The sequence below is a fragment of the Hyperolius riggenbachi genome, chromosome 3 (assembly GCF_040937935.1).
Source record: "Hyperolius riggenbachi isolate aHypRig1 chromosome 3, aHypRig1.pri, whole genome shotgun sequence".
NCBI lineage: Eukaryota > Metazoa > Chordata > Amphibia > Anura > Hyperoliidae > Hyperolius > Hyperolius riggenbachi.
The window spans coordinates 72,253,399-72,268,040 of record NC_090648.1 but is presented as its reverse complement, the minus strand read 5'-3'; the positions used below and the strand labels follow the sequence as shown (position 1 = coordinate 72,268,040).

At 49.6% G+C, this 14,642-nt stretch overlaps 5 non-coding genes across 5 annotated transcripts; all 5 read left to right on the top strand.

Moving 5' to 3' along the window:
- The first annotated feature begins 121 nt into the window (after positions 1 to 121).
- TRNAK-UUU (transfer RNA lysine (anticodon UUU)) lies at positions 122 to 194 on the top strand. Its single transcript has one exon. It is a non-coding gene; the product is annotated as a tRNA-Lys (tRNA).
- Positions 195 to 497: 303 nt separating this feature from the next.
- Positions 498 to 570, top strand: TRNAK-UUU (transfer RNA lysine (anticodon UUU)). The gene has a single exon. It is a non-coding gene; the product is annotated as a tRNA-Lys (tRNA).
- A 993-nt stretch (positions 571 to 1,563) lies between these two features.
- On the top strand, positions 1,564 to 1,704 carry LOC137564655 (U4 spliceosomal RNA). The gene has a single exon (XR_011030743.1). It is a non-coding gene; the product is annotated as a U4 spliceosomal RNA (small nuclear RNA).
- A 672-nt stretch (positions 1,705 to 2,376) lies between these two features.
- On the top strand, positions 2,377 to 2,449 carry TRNAK-UUU (transfer RNA lysine (anticodon UUU)). The gene has a single exon. It is a non-coding gene; the product is annotated as a tRNA-Lys (tRNA).
- Positions 2,450 to 12,240: 9,791 nt separating this feature from the next.
- On the top strand, positions 12,241 to 12,313 carry TRNAK-UUU (transfer RNA lysine (anticodon UUU)). Its single transcript has one exon. It is a non-coding gene; the product is annotated as a tRNA-Lys (tRNA).
- The last annotated feature ends 2,329 nt before the right edge of the window (positions 12,314 to 14,642 follow it).

Below are 14,642 nucleotides of genomic sequence, written 5' to 3'. Positions count from 1 at the left end.
GCTGTTTCCCGGCTATCTAGGTGCTATAGACTGCTCATGACTTGCACTAGACCTTAACTTGCGCCCAGCCTTGCAATACTGTAGCTAAACTTTGAGCTGCTGGTGATCGCACCTTTTCAGAGCCTGGATAGCTCAGTCGGTAGAGCATCAGACTTTTAATCTGAGGGTCCAGGTTTCAAGTCCCTGTTCAGGCGATGCTCTCTGCCTTTTGTTATGCTTCGTGTCCTCTCCCTATCTTCCTCAACTGCAGCATCTTGCGTGCTCCGCTTGCACCAGGCCAAAACACCGATGTCGGCCGCTTTCCATGCCTTCGCTGATTGGTGGCTACCTTTCTAATGCCACCTTCCAAATCAAGTACAGTTTTATTCTTTCAGAGATCTGACCTAGAAAATGTAGAGGTCGCAGGCTATAGCCAGCTCAGGGCATGTACTAGACCTTCGGTCCATCCTGCTTGGAATAACTGACTTTTGAGCTGCTGGTGAAGCCCACCTTCCAGGGCCTGGATAGCTCAGTCGGTAGAGCATCAGACTTTTAATCTGAGGGTTCAGGGTTCAAGTCCCTGTTCAGGCGATGCCTTTCCTTTACCCCATGCTCATTGGCCATCACTTCCGCTACCTGAGTTCCCTCTGCAACTGCTGCCTCTTGCGTGCTTTGCTTGCAGTAAGCCATAACCGAAACATCAGCCGCTTTCTGTGCATCCCCCGAACTCTCAAAGCCTCCCTGCGTCTTGAAACTATTTCTCTTCAACTTTTTCTGCTGTGATATTAAACATGGATTATTCCATGCATAAAAGAGGCATCAAACCGTCAACATTATGCTGGGAATACACCATAAGTTTTTTCAGCAGATAGATGGTTCCATAGATAATTTCCAACATGTCCGATCTTATTATCGATCCTTTTTCTCATAGAAATGAATGGAAATTGATCAGAAAAGATAAGAATCGGAAAGTCGATCGGAAATAAGATCGGATAGTAATCGACTGAAAAATGTCGTCGTGTATTCCCAGCATTAGAGTAATTCGCCGGATCCCTTCTCCAGCCTGCACATCTACCCTCAAAGCAGCAATGGAAGGAGCTTCATGCTTACCATGAGCATCAGAAAATTAACAGCTCACGTACCATCTCTCTCCTCCAGTAACCTGCAACCACCAAGACTTTGGCCAACTCCCAAGCACCTCTAGCCAGCGCAGCTTACCAGTACTTCCAGGCACAATAATCACAGGCCCAATTATCAGCACACATGGCAGTGACGTAGACTCATTACTCCATTTTTCAAATTGTATTTTTCATGTATTTTACAAGTGCGGGACTGGCCCACTTGGCAGCCTGCTCCACAAAACACTATGCTGGCATCCCTGGCAGGCTTTGTTTTGCCCTCTTTGCCGCCTTTTCAAATGCTAAGACTCTTTAGCCGCTTATTAACAATGCTTGTTTAGTGGCTGTCTAATTAGCATATGGCATCCCATGATCCTCAGCGGAACACTGTAAACTGCGTTTGTCTCTCCTTAAGGTGATTCCTTTATCCAAGAAAGAGGGGATATTTGCTGGCATTAGCTTGGCTAACTTTGTGCAGTGGCAGTATCATAGCCAATGAGGTTCAACCGAGGCGTGATTATTGCTAATTGAAAACTTTTCCCAATACCCCGCCATGATGACTTGAAATATAGTCAGCATCGGCAATTTTTGACAGTCTCTTCGGAGACTGACTAAGGTGTTTACCAACAGAGAAAGGATTATCTTCAGGGTGCATGATGACTGAGCAGTGCTCGTGTGGTAGTACCGTGGCTGGCACAATAACAACATTTCGTAGCACCTCTTATCTCCAAATCAGTCTTGGCCACAAAATGCTCACTTGTCAGCGTTCTTTCATGAGGGTGAGGTCCAGTGTCTTACTCTCTGGCAAATTTATAAACACCAGCAGGATGACTAAAATGACAAAAGTCCACTTTTCATCTGCAGGTTGCTACTTTTCTAATGCCACATTCCTAAGAGAGAGAACAGTGTTGTTTCTCAGAGGTCTGGCTTGAAAAATTTGGAGGTCACAAGCTCCATTTATTTGCGCTAGATACGATCCCGTGGCCTCTCGCTAGCTCTTTCTGCAAGCGTTGTTGGGGTGCTCAGAAACAGAGCACCGCTGACATTTAGGTTTCGCCGGCCTATAGCTTCTTCTGGCTGGTGTACCATTGTTTTAAAAGTGTCAACAATCAGCCAAGGTGAAGAACCTGATGGTTGAAGGAAACAACAGCGCATTCTGCTGTTTCCCGGCTATCTAGGTGCTATAGACTGCTCATGACTTGCACTAGACCTTAACTTGCGCCCAGCCTGGAAATACTGTAGCTAAACTTTGAGCTGCTGGTGATCGCACCTTTTCTGAGCCTGGATAGCTCAGTCGGTAGAGCATCAGACTTTTAATCTGAGGGTCCAGGGTTCAAGTCCCTGTTCAGGCGATGCTCTCTGCCTTTCGTTATGCTTCGTGTCCTCTCCCTATCTTCCTCAACTGCAGCCTCTTGCGTGCTCCGCTTGCACCAGGCCAAAACACCGATGTCGGCCGCTTTCCATGCCTTCGCTGATTGGTGGCTACCTTTCTAATGCCACCTTCCAAATCAAGTACAGTTTTATTCTTTCAGAGATCTGACCTAGAAAATGTAGAGGTCGCAGGCTATAGCTAGTGATGCTCAAATACCCCTTTTTAAAATTCGAGTTTGGTCGAATTCGAATAGTAAATTATTCGAGGTCAGTCGAATATTCGAGTCGAATAATTTTTACTATTCGATTCGACCTCGGACTTCGAGCTCACTATTCGAGTCGGTATTCGAGCTAACTATTCGAGCTGACTATTCGAATTGGCCTTAAATAGCTTCCAACACTTGTTTTGAGGGTGAATGATGCAAGAAACCTCTTTTTTTCCCAAGTAACAACAGCAAGTGATTATGTGGGGATGTTCCTTTAAAAAAAAATGTGGAAAGAGAAGTTGTGTCCTTAATTTTGTTCAGTAGTGTTACTGTATATACTTGTTCTTCTTCTTCTTTATCTTTCTTCTTCTTCTTCTCGATCTTCTTCTTCTATATCTTCTTCTTCTTCTTCTATATCTTCTTCTTCTTCTTCTATATTGTCTTCTTCTTCATCTTCTTCTTCTTCATCTTCTTCTTCTTCTTCTTCTTCTTCATCTTCATCTTCATCTTCTTCTTCTTCTTCTTCATCTTCTTCTTCTTCATCTTCTTCATCTTCTTCTTCTTTTTCATCTTCTTCTTCATCATCTTCTTCATCTTCTTCTTCATCTTCTTCTTCTTCTTCATCTTCATCTTCTCCTTCCTTTTCAATATCGTCTTCTTCTTCTTCACGTATTTCTCTTTTCAATTTTTTTTTTAAAGAAATGCAGCTATTTTTGAGCGTAACAAATAGCTGGTGGGCGCACGCATGTTGGAAGCGCCATTGTATGTGCTCCCTGGCAGTGGAAACACAAAGACAGCAGGAGGTAAATTCAGCAGCAGGAGGAGGAGGATGAGTGTGTGGCAGCAGGCAGTCAATGAGGCAGGCAGCTCGCCGTGACATAATAGCCCTGGTACCTAGCGGTGATACCAGGGCTGTAAATAAACACAACAGGAGGTCCCAGACAGCGGTCGTGCAGCCCACATTGTGTCCAATACACAACTGGGACAACACAGTTTTCAACCCGGGCACCTCAGAAAAATTAAACCTTTTTTTTTTTTTTAATGGTTTGTTTGGTTTTGGTTTTGCAACCAATATAGCTATTGTTTGACGTAATAGCTGGTGGCAGAGTGGCAGCAGAAGGTAATTCTGTGTACCCTGGCAGTGGGAAACACAGACAGACAGCAGCAGCAGGAGGAGGAATGGAGGAGTAGGCGAGCAGCTATTGTTTGACGTAATAGCTGGTGGCAGAGTGGCAGCAGAAGGTAAATCATCTGTGTACCCTGGCAGTGGGAAACACAGACAGACAGCAGCAGCAGGAGGAGGAATGGAGGAGTAGGCGAGCAGCTATTGTTTGACGTAATAGCTGGTGGCAGAGTGGCAGCAGAAGGTAAATCATCTGTGTACCCTGGCAGTGGGAAACACAGACAGACAGCAGCAGCAGCAGCAGGAGGAGGTATGGAGGAGCAGTGTGAGTGTGGCAGCAGGTAGGCAGCGTGACATAATAGCCCTGGTACCTAGCGGTGATACCAGGGCTGTAAATAAACACAACAGGAGGTCCCAGACAGCGGTCGTGCAGCCCACATTGTGTCCAATACACAACTGGGACAACACAGTTTTCAACCCGGGCACCTCAGAAAAATTAAACCTTTTTTTTTTTTATGGTTTTTTGGTTTTTGGTTTTGCAACCAATATAGCTATTGTTTGACGTAATAGCTGGTGGCAGAGTGGCAGCAGAAGAAGGTAATTCTGTGTACCCTGGCAGTGGGAAACACAGACAGACAGCAGCAGCAGGAGGAGGAATGGAGGAGTAGGCGAGCAGCTATTGTTTGACGTAATAGCTGGTGGCAGAGTGGCAGCAGAAGGTAAATCATCTGTGTACCCTGGCAGTGGGAAACACAGACAGACAGCAGCAGCAGCAGCAGGAGGAGGTATGGAGGAGCAGTGTGAGTGTGGCAGCAGGTAGGCAGCGTGACATAATAGCCCTGGTACCTAGCGGTGATACCAGGGCTGTAAATAAACACAACAGGAGGTCCCAGACAGCGGTCGTGCAGCCCACATTGTGTCCAATACACAACTGGGACAACACAGTTTTCAACCCGGGCACCTCAGAAAAATTAAACCTTTTTTTTTTTTTTATGGTTTTTTGGTTTTTGGTTTTGCAACCAATATAGCTATTGTTTGACGTAATAGCTGGTGGCAGAGTGGCAGCAGAAGAAGGTAATTCTGTGTACCCTGGCAGTGGGAAACACAGACAGACAGCAGAAGGGCAGTACACAGCAGCCCACTGTAGGTGTAAAATGTGTGGCTGCAGGCGACGTAATAGTCAAAGTGAACCAGGCTGGCTTAGTGAGCAGGAGCCAGGAGGTGGTAAAGGGTGGTAAGGCACATTAACGATGGTTCCGGCAGCCAGTTCATGTCCCCCTCTCGCCGACAACAGGGGCCAGGAACTCGCCTTCCACCCACGCCTGGTTCATCTTGAGAAACGTCAGTCTGTCCACAGACTTGTGAGACAGACGTGAGCGTTTCTCGGTGACCACGCCACCAGCTGCACTGAAGCAGCGCTCGGACAGCACGCTGGAAGGGGGGCAGGACAGCACTTCCAGGGCGTACTGCGCCAGCTCGCTCCAGATCTCCATGCGCTTGACCCAATACTCCATGGGATCAACAGGGGCATCGCTGTCAAGCCCGCTGTACGACCCCATGTAGTCAGCCACCATGCGGGTCAGGCGCTGGCTGTGACCGGAGGAGGATGCTGCTGCATGCATCTCCTCTCTAGTCACTGCTGCCGGAGCCTCTACAGTCCTGTAGAGCTCGTGGCTGAGAGACAGCAGGTCTGTGGGGCGCTTGCTGCTGCTGGATGCAGGCACCTGCTGCTGCCTCTGTGCTGGCTGCTGGACAGTGGGGGTGGAAGGCTGGGGGAAGGCTTCCTCCAAGCGCTCAACAAGGGCCTGCTGCAAGCTCCTTATTTGTTGCGCTGGGTCTCCTCCTGCAGGCGGCAGGAACTGGCTCAACTTCCCCTTGAGGCGTGGGTCCAACATCATGCTGATCCAGATGTCCTCCCTCTGCTTCATCTGGATCACCCTGGGGTCCCTGCGCAGGCACGTCAGCATGTGCGCTGCCATTGGGAAGAGGTGGGCCACGTCTGCTGGCACATCGACGTCAGTGCTGTCCTCATCCTCCTCCTCTGCCGCCTCATCCTCTCTCCACCCCCGCACCAACTCAGCTGCGCTGTGCTGATCCCCCTCATCAGCAGCCAGGTCAGGGACCTCCACCAAGTCCTCCTCCTCCTCCCCCTCAGAGGTGGACTGCGCAGCTGGTTGCCGCTCCTGCTGGTCCAAGGCTGCCGCTCCCTGTTCCAGCAAAGCATCGAGGGCCCTGTTCAGCAGAGAAACCAGGGGCACCCACTCGCAGACCATAGCATGGTCCCTGCTCACCATGTTTGTGGCCTGCAGGAAGGGAGCCAGCACTAAGCACACCTGCTGCATGTGCCTCCAGTCATCATCGGGGACGATGGACGGGAAGTTGCTGGTCTTGTCCCTTCTCTGAGCTGCGGAAACAGTGGCCAGGGCAAGGTACTGTTTGACAGCGTGCCTCTGTTCAACCAGACGCTCCAACATCGCCAGGGTGGAGTTCCAGCGAGTCGGAACGTCAAGGATCAGCCGATGGTGTGGCAGATCCAGCTCCTTTTGCACGTCTTCCAGGCTCGCACAGGCTGCAGCCGAGCGCCGGAAGTGACGCACAACATTCCTTGCCGTTTCCAGCAGTTCGCTCATCCCCTGGTAGGTGCGCAGGAACTTCTGCACCACCAGGTTCAGCACGTGGGCAAGACAGGGGATGTGGGTCAGGTTTCCCCTGTCTATTGCGGCAACCAGATTGGCCCCATTGTCGGCCACCACCTCTCCGACTCTGAGGCCTCTGGGGGTCAGCCAAATCCTCTCCTGCTCCTGGAGTTTGGCCAACACATGGGTTGCCGTCAGCTTGGTCTTCCCAAGGCTGACCAAGTGCAGCAGCGCTTGGCAGTGGCGGGCCTTCACGCTGCTGCTGAGGCGGGGGGTTTGGCCAGGTGTGCCGGAGGATGGCAGAGGATCGGAGGAACCTGCTGCAGTTCCCCTGAGCCTGCGGGGTGGCACCACCCACTGTGTTGCTGCTGCTGCTGTGCCCGCTGCTGCTCTCCCATCCTCACCCCCTTCCACCAAGCTGACCCAGTGGACAGTGAAGGACAGGTAGCGGCCTGTCCCGAAGCGGCTGCTCCAGGAGTCCATGGTGACGTGGACCCTTTCACCAACCGCGTGCTCCAGCCCTCGCTCCACATTGGCCATCACAAAGCGGTGCAGTGCAGGAATGGCCTTGCGGGCAAAGAAGTGTCTGCTGGGGAGCTGCCAGTCTGGGGCTGCGCAAGCAAGCAGCGCACGAATGTCGCTCCCCTCCTGCACGAGCGTGTACGGCAGGAGTTGGGAGCACATGGCCCGTGCCAGCAAGCCGTTCAGCTGCCGCACGCGACGGCTGCTGGGAGGCAGAGCCCTAACCACCCCCTGGAAGGACTCGCTCAAAAGGCTCTGGCGTGGCCTTTTGCTGACACGGGAATCAGCAGACACAGCAGAGGAGGCCACTGAGGACTGGCTGCCAGAACAGGCCTCAGTGTCGGCGGCAGGAGTTGCAGAGGGGGGAGGAGCAGTGCGTTTCCGCACTCCTGCTGGTGCTGCTGGAGGAGCAGGAGGGCGGGTGGCTGCTGTTGCTGCTGCTGCTGCTGAAGGCTGTGCAGTGATGGGTGTGGTGCCACTGCCAGCAGCAGATGCCTTCAGCCTCTGGAACTCCTCATGCTGGTGGAAATGTTTAGCCGCAAGGTGGTTGATGAGCGAGCTGGTGCTGAACTTTAAGGGGTCTGCACCTCTGCTCAACTTCCGCTGACAGTGGTTGCAAGTGGCGTACTTGCTGTACACAGTGGGCATGGTGAAAAACCGCCAGATTGGTGACAGAAACTTCCCCCTACGGCATGGAAGCGCTGCTGCCTGTCTCCCTGTGGTGGTTGGGGGGGGGGCTTGGGTGCGGCTGGGGGTGGTACTGGCTGATGCTGCTGCTGCTGCTGCTGAGCCTGAGACACCAGCAGGCTGTGGGACGCTGCCAATGCTTGCAATGATGCGCCTCCTTGCAAGGCCCACAAGCGCATCCTCCTCCTCCTCCTCCTCAGAGCTGCTGAGGACGACATCCCCTGGAGGTGGTGGCACCCAGTCTCTGTCTGTCACCGGGTCATCATCATCCTCCCCCTCCTGAAACATGTCCTGCTGGGATGAGGACCCCCCAAACTCCTCTCCTGATGCATGGATGGGCTGCTTGACTGTCGCCACAGTCTTGCTGTCCAATCCCTCATCCCCCAAAGTGCCCATCAGCATCTCCTCCTCAAGATCGCCAACAACAGCAGACAATTTACTCATGATGCCTGGGGTCAAAAGACTGCTGAATGACAGGTCGGCGAGTGACGGTGAACTGGCCTCCTCCCCAGACCCTGCTGGGCGGCTGCTGCGAACAGGGGTGGTGGTGGTGGTGAGGGTGGAGGCCTCGGATGCAGAGCTGATGGCGGGCTGCTCATCCTCCGTCATGAGTTGCACCACAGTGTCTGCATCCTTTTCCTCAATGGGACGTTTCCGACCCGGCTGGAGGAAAATGGGAGCAGGTGCTACACGCTGCTGCTGCTGTGTCTCTGCAGCGTGAGTTGCAGATGCTCCTGCTGGGCGGCGCCCAAGGCGTCCACGGCCAGTGGCTATGGGAGGAATGTTAGCCACTGACGCTGCTGCTGCTGCTGCGGAACTGTGCATGGTGGCGCGCCCGCGGCCGCGGCTTGCCACAATGCTGCTCCCTCTCCTCCTGATTCCCTTGCTGCCCTTCCCCTTGCCCAAACCGCGCTGGCTGCCACTTCCAGACATCTTCAATGTTTTGGGCGTATAGACAAAAGTTTTGTAAAAGGGCGGGTGAAAAGTGGGGTACTTTAATGGAGTGGGTTGGTTGGTGAGGTGACTGAGTGAGTGTCCCCTAGTACAGTAAGTAAGTAGTAACAGTCAGGAAGTACAACTAGCAGTTACAATAATCAGTAGTAATCACAAGTAAATTTAGTGTGTGTACACTCAGACAGTGAGTGCACGCACGCAGGAGCTAGTAGGCTATGAACACAGTGACTGAGTGTCCTAGACTCCTAGTACAGTAAGAGTAAGTAGTAACAGTAAGTAGAACTAACTAATTACAATAATCAATCAGCGATCAGAAGGAAATGGAGTGTGGGTGTGTGTACACTCAGACAGTGAGTGCACGCACGCAGGAGCTAGTAGCCTATGAACACAGTGACTGAGTGTCCTAGACTCCTAGTACAGTAAGAGTAAGTAGTAACAGTAAGTACAACTAACTAATTACAATAATCAATCAGCGATCAGAAGGAAATGGAGTGTGGGTGTGTGTACACTCAGACAGTGAGTGCACGCACGCAGGAGCTAGTAGCCTATGAACACAGTGACTGAGTGTCCTAGACTCCTAGTACAGTAAGAGTAAGTAGTAACAGTAAGTAGAACTAACTAATTACAATAATCAATCAGCGATCAGAAGGAAATGGAGTGTGGGTGTGTGTACACTCAGACAGTGAGTGCACGCACGCAGGAGCTAGTAGCCTATGAACACAGTGACTGAGTGTCCTAGACTCCTAGTACAGTAAGAGTAAGTAGTAACAGTAAGTACAACTAACTAATTACAATAATCAATCAGCGATCAGAAGGAAATGGAGTGTGGGTGTGTGTACACTCAGACAGTGAGTGCACGCACGCAGGAGCTAGTAGCCTATGAACACAGTGACTGAGTGTCCTAGACTCCTAGTACAGTAAGAGTAAGTAGTAACAGTAAGTAGAACTAACTAATTACAATAATCAATCAGCGATCAGAAGGAAATGGAGTGTGGGTGTGTGTACACTCAGACAGTGAGTGCACGCACGCAGGAGCTAGTAGCCTATGAACACAGTGACTGAGTGTCCTAGACTCCTAGTACAGTAAGAGTAAGTAGTAACAGTAAGTAGAACTAACTAATTACAATAATCAATCAGCGATCAGAAGGAAATGGAGTGTGGGTGTGTGTACACTTAGACAGTGAGTGCACGCACGCAGGAGCTAGTAGCCTATGAACACAGTGACTGAGTGTCCTAGACTCCTAGTACAGTAAGAGTAAGTAGTAACAGTAAGTACAACTAACTAATTACGATAATCAATCAGCGATCAGAAGGAAATGGAGTGTGGGTGTGTGTACACTCAGACAGTGAGTGCACGCACGCAGGAGCTAGTAGCCTATGGACAGTGACTGAGTGTCCTAGACTCCTAGTACAGTAAGAGTAAGTAGTAACAGTAAGTAGAACTAACTAATTACAATAATCAATCAGCGATCAGAAGGAAATGGAGTGTGGGTGTGTGTACACTCAGACAGTGAGTGCACGCACGCAGGAGCTAGTAGCCTATGAACACAGTGACTGAGTGTCCTAGACTCCTAGTACAGTAAGAGTAAGTAGTAACAGTAAGTAGAACTAACTAATTACAATAATCAATCAGCGATCAGAAGGAAATGGAGTGTGGGTGTGTGTACACTCAGACAGTGAGTGCACGCACGCAGGAGCTAGTAGCCTATGGACAGTGACTGAGTGTCCTAGACTCCTAGTACAGTAAGAGTAAGTAGTAACAGTAAGTAGAACTAACTAATTACAATAATCAATCAGCGATCAGAAGGAAATGGAGTGTGGGTGTGTGTACACTCAGACAGTGAGTGCACGCACGCAGGAGCTAGTAGCCTATGAACACAGTGACTGAGTGTCCTAGACTCCTAGTACAGTAAGAGTAAGTAGTAACAGTAAGTAGAACTAACTAATTACAATAATCAATCAGCGATCAGAAGGAAATGGAGTGTGGGTGTGTGTACACTCAGACAGTGAGTGCACGCACGCAGGAGCTAGTAGCCTATGAACACAGTGACTGAGTGTCCTAGACTCCTAGTACAGTAAGAGTAAGTAGTAACAGTAAGTACAACTAACTAATTACAATAATCAATCAGCGATCAGAAGGAAATGGAGTGTGGGTGTGTGTACACTCAGACAGTGAGTGCACGCACGCAGGAGCTAGTAGCCTATGAACACAGTGACTGAGTGTCCTAGACTCCTAGTACAGTAAGAGTAAGTAGTAACAGTAAGTAGAACTAACTAATTACAATAATCAATCAGCGATCAGAAGGAAATGGAGTGTGGGTGTGTGTACACTCAGACAGTGAGTGCACGCACGCAGGAGCTAGTAGCCTATGAACACAGTGACTGAGTGTCCTAGACTCCTAGTACAGTAAGAGTAAGTAGTAACAGTAAGTAGAACTAACTAATTACAATAATCAATCAGCGATCAGAAGGAAATGGAGTGTGGGTGTGTGTACACTCAGACAGTGAGTGCACGCACGCAGGAGCTAGTAGCCTATGAACACAGTGACTGAGTGTCCTAGACTCCTAGTACAGTAAGAGTAAGTAGTAACAGTAAGTAGAACTAACTAATTACGATAATCAATCAGCGATCAGAAGGAAATAGAGTGTGTGTTGTGTGTGTACACTCAGACAGTGAGTGCAGTGCGCACACGCAGGAGCTAGTAGCCTATATGAACAGTGACAGTGAGTGTCCCTACGGGTACAGTAAGAGTAAGTAGTAAGTAAGTACAACTAACTAACAATAATCTATCAGTAATCAGAAGGAAATAGAGTGTGTGTACACACAGACAGTGAGTGAGTGCACACACGCAGGAGCTAGCTAGTAGCCTATAAACAGTGACAGTCAGTGAGTGTCCTACTCCTAGTACAGTATAACTACAATACTATTAGTAAAGGACAGCAGAAATACTGGTATAGATGAGAGAAATAAACAGAGGACAGCTGCCCACAGAGGCAAGGCCCCCCTGAGGCCTAAACCTGTAAGCTTGCAGCAGCTGCCTGTCTCTAATGTAACACACAAGCTACTAACTAAAATACAATGTCTATCTAACTAACAACAATATAGGTGTATATGGCAGGTGTAGGTGAGCAAAAACGCTAGGTAAATGATCACAATAGAGCACTTGCAAAGCCAAAGCACAAAGGAGCAACTCTCTCTCTGTACAAGTCTCAGGCAAGCATAAAGAAACGGAACATGGCGGCCGCTATTTATAGGGTAGGGGCTGGCCAGGGTCCCCCTCTGTGATTGGCTGCCGTCAGAGGGCCTGGGAGCCCTCTGATTGGCTCTAAGGACATCAATCTGGGCTATGACGCTATTCGAGCTCGGTACCGAGCTCGAATAGCGCCGAGTTGCTCGAATAGCTCGAATAGTGAATGGGCTATTCGAGTGTACTCGGATAGCCCATTCGAATAGCTCCAGCTATTCGGAGCTCGAATACCGAGCTCGAATAGCTGAAAAAGAGCTCGAATATTCGAGCTACTCGAAAATTCGAGCTCTGCTGAGCACCACTGGCTATAGCCAGCTCAGGGCATGTACTAGACCTTCCGTCCATCCTGCTTGGAATAACTGACTTTTGAGCTGCTGGTGAAGCTCACCTTCCAGGGCCTGGATAGCTCAGTCGGTAGAGCATCAGACTTTTAATCTGAGGGTCCAGGGTTCAAGTCCCTGTTCAGGCAATGCCTTTCCTTTACCCCATGCTCATTGGCCATCACTTCCGCTACCTGAGTTCCCTCTGCAACTGCTGCCTCTTGCGTGCTTTGCTTGCAGTAAGCCATAACCGAAACATCAGCCGCTTTCTGTGCATCCCCCGAACTCTCACAGCCTCCCTGCGTCTTGAATCTATTTCTCTTCAACTTTTTCTGCTGTGATATTAAACATGGATTATTCCATGCATAAAAGAGGCATCAAACCGTCAACATTATGCTGGGAATACACCATAAGTTTTTTCAGCAGATAGATGGTTCCATAGATAATTTCCAACATGTCCGATCTTATTATCGATCCTTTTTCTCATCGATTTCTCATAGAAATGAATGGAAATTGATCAGAAAAGATAAGAATCGGAAAGTCGATCGGAAATAAGATCGGATAGTAATCGACTGAAAAATGTCGTCGTGTATTCCCAGCATTAGAGTAATTTGCCGGATCCCTTCTCCAGCCTGCACATCTACCCTCAAAGCAGCAATGGAAGGAGCTTCATGCTTACCATGAGCATCAGAAAATTAACAGCTCACGTACCATCTCTCTCCTCCAGTAACCTGCAACCACCAAGACTTTGGCCAACTCCCAAGCACCTCTAGCCAGCGCAGCTTACCAGTACTTCCAGGCACAATAATCACAGGCCCAATTATCAGCACACATGGCAGTGACGTAGACTCATTACTCCATTTTTCAAATTGTATTTTTCATGTATTTTACAAGTGCGGGACTGGCCCACTTGGCAGCCTGCTCCACAAAACACTATGCTGGCATCCCTGGCAGGCTTTGTTTTGCCCTCTTTGCCGCCTTTTCAAATGCTAAGACTCTTTAGCCGCTTATTAACAATCAGGGCCGGATTTGTACTTACCAGTGCCCTAGGCCTGCTGTCACCAAGCGCCCCCCCCCCCCCCCCCCCACCACCACCACCAAAAAACATTCTGTCCAACTATCTGACTAGCAATCACTGGTTTGAATGGGCTCATTTCAGTTGTGCTGCTGTGCCCCTCATTGAGCAAAGAATCAGTGGATGCTCTCTGTCCTCTCACGATGGAAATTTGCGCTCCTGCTCGAATGTGCACAGCAGCCGATAGTGTTCTGGGAATGCATACTTGAGAAATTACGCTGATGTATGATCGGTACTCGTCAAGAATGCATAACACTGTACCGGCCTTGGTTGCTGTGCACATCTGGGCAGGAGCAGGAAATTACAGGGAGAGCAAGTGGCCAGAGCATGCGCTGCTACTTTGTCCTCTGTGCGGCTGACTGCAGTCAGAGCCACAAACAGGTGACAGGGAGCGTGAGTGGCCAGAGCATGCGTTGCTTCTTTGTCCTCTGTGCGGCTGACTGCAGTTGGAGCCACAAACAGGTGACAGGGAGCGTGAGTGGCCAGAGCATGCGCTGCTTCTTTGTCCTCTGTGCGACTGGCTGCAGTCAGAGCCACAGACAGGTGACAGGCAGTGCGAGTGGCCAGAGCATGCGTTGCTTCTTTGTCCTCTGTGCGGCTGACTGCAGTTGGAGCCACAAACAGGTGACAGGGAGCGTGAGTGGCCAGAGCATGCGCTGCTTCTTTGTCCTCTGTGCGACTGGCTGCAGTCAGAGCCACAGACAGGTGACAGGCAGTGCGAGTGGCCAGAGCATGCGCTGCTTCTTTGTCCTCTGTGTGACTGGCTGCAGTCAGAGCCACAGACAGGTGGCAGGGAGCGCGAGTGGCCAGAGCATGCGCTGCTTCTTTGTCCTCTGTGTGGCTGACTGCAGTTGGAGCCACAAACAGGTGGCAGGGCAGTGCAATGGAGAAAAGCCCAAACAAAACAGAGAACAGGTAAGTAGCAAACATCCTGTCAAGACCCACTTTGGATGTTTGGTTGTAATTAGTGTGGACCTGAACTCAGAACTTCCTCTCTGCTCTAAAAGATACTCAGCAACATAACCTTTTAAGAAAAAACATTTCTTTGTTACAGCTGATACAAATCCTGCAATAAATAGACAGTGTGTCTAATTCCTACTTTCATGGAAGCAAATATATTAACATCTTGTGCTTTAAAATAAGCTTATATGCTGTGGCAGTCAGGTGACACAGGGAAGATATCAAATTTGTGATTAGACACAGATGTGGAAGAATTCGAAAGGCTCTCTAAATACATACATGGTGCATGTCTCTGCATGGTTTCCTTCTGTCCTGTGCAAGAGTTCAGCTCCACTTTAAAGCATCTGAATGACATTTATTTATATTTGCTGAAAAATCTACGTATCTCTTTTGAATGCTGAATGTACATATGGCGGTGTGCTTTAACATATAGACAGTATACA